Source organism: Mus pahari, chromosome 8, assembly GCF_900095145.1.
Source record: "Mus pahari chromosome 8, PAHARI_EIJ_v1.1, whole genome shotgun sequence".
Taxonomy (NCBI): domain Eukaryota; kingdom Metazoa; phylum Chordata; class Mammalia; order Rodentia; family Muridae; genus Mus; species Mus pahari.
Genome location: NC_034597.1, coordinates 11532417 through 11534018, shown reverse-complemented (window position 1 = coordinate 11534018; position 1602 = coordinate 11532417). Strand labels below are relative to the sequence as shown.

General features: G+C 47.6%; 1 protein-coding gene across 2 annotated transcripts in view; it reads left to right on the top strand.

Moving 5' to 3' along the window:
• The window catches only part of Gng2 (G protein subunit gamma 2), a 97149-nt gene that overhangs the window by 47471 nt on the left and 48076 nt on the right, over positions 1-1602 (top strand). The window lies entirely within an intron of this gene.

The window sequence follows — 1602 nt, the reverse complement described above, 5'->3', positions numbered from 1 at the left end:
TGTAGACCAGGCTGGCCTCGAACTCAGAAATCCGCCTGCCTCTGCCTCCCGAGTGCTGGGATTAAAGGCGTGCGCCACCACGCCCGGCTATCTGATTTCTTCTTATGACTACTTAATGAACCATGACCAATAACAATCCACCACACCTCTCTGGAATTTATATATCCTCTGAAAAGCCCCCCAGAAACCCAAATATCACACAATCACAGAAACTATCACCAGCTGGCAAAATCATGCCCCTGCTACAGCATGAGGCAAATCCTAGTCCACCCCTGTGGACAGTCTGAAGCAGCCCCACATCCCACACCTGAGATCAAAACAAAAGTATATTCTTATAATAGTTCTGTGTTTTTAGAAGAACCCAAAATTCCAAAGTTGTCTCTACAGATGGCACTTAGGCTCCAGTCAGCCTCTGAGTTTGGAGACTGCCGTGGCCCAGTTTGTGCTCAGGGTTATGTCCGTCTCCATTTTTGTTTTCTTGTGGTGGTGGGAATGGGGCCCTGGGCTTGCCACATGCTAGGCAAGAGTCCTGCCCACTGACTTACATTTCCGTCCCCTGTCACCAATCTAATACAGCTGGAGGTGACTGAATAGGGGTCATTTGGGAACATAAGCTGGACAAATCAGTCCAAAGCTGGGTGGAAGAGGACTGCCATCTTAGGCCACCTCCACAATCTCAGGCAGAGGAAGAAGCCCCGCCAATGGGCCCCTGTTCCTGCATTCACTGGTCTCCTCTGAGTCTTCCTGAGAAATCCTCTGTTTTTAGGGTGCCCAGGACTTGTGAAAGATCTGTCATTTCCATGTTTACTGTTATGTCCCAAATAACATCTGGTTAGAGGGTGATGTCTGTGGTTTTTGTTGTAGTTGTTTTAAATCTACATAAAGCTTCAAAGAAACCACAGGAGTAAGAAACTTCAAGTGAGACTCTCTAATTAATCCATTCATTTGTAAGTGAAATGCCTAATTAAACCATGCTCTGGTGGATCTGGTCACAGATTGTGGCTCATGACACGTGTGGGACTGGCCCTGGTGTTTTCTCAGATGTTGGTAGAAGAGTGTGTTAAGTGTCATGTGAGATGAACTGGCCCTGCTGCCTACCAGCCTCCTCTTGGAAGCTCTGAGAGAAACCAGATAACAGGATGTGTAGAGTCTCTCAGCTAGCATGGGGGTGAGGGGAAGGAGCAAGACACTTCTTGTCCTTGCCCTTTGGCCAGCAGTCACCCACAGTGACATCAGGAAGAACCAAGAGCCTGCCACTTCGTGATGACGTTCCTGTTTACCTTCAAGGCTCTCCTTTCCACATAGGAGACTGCTTTAACCTCAGTCATTTGTCAGATAACTAGAGCACCCAAAGTGCTCACCATTGTGATTTCGCTCTTGTCTCAGTGTTCCCTTGCTGCGAAGAGACACCGTGGTAACTCTTATAAAGGAAAGTATTTAATTAGGGCTTTAGTTCAGAGGTTTAGTCCGTTATCAGCACAGCAGGGAACATGGAGGCACATAGGCAGACATGGTACTGGAGAAGAAGCTAAGAGTTCTACATCCAGATCCAAAGGAGGAGAGAGAGAGAGAGAGAGAGAGAGAGAGAGAGAGAGAGAGAGA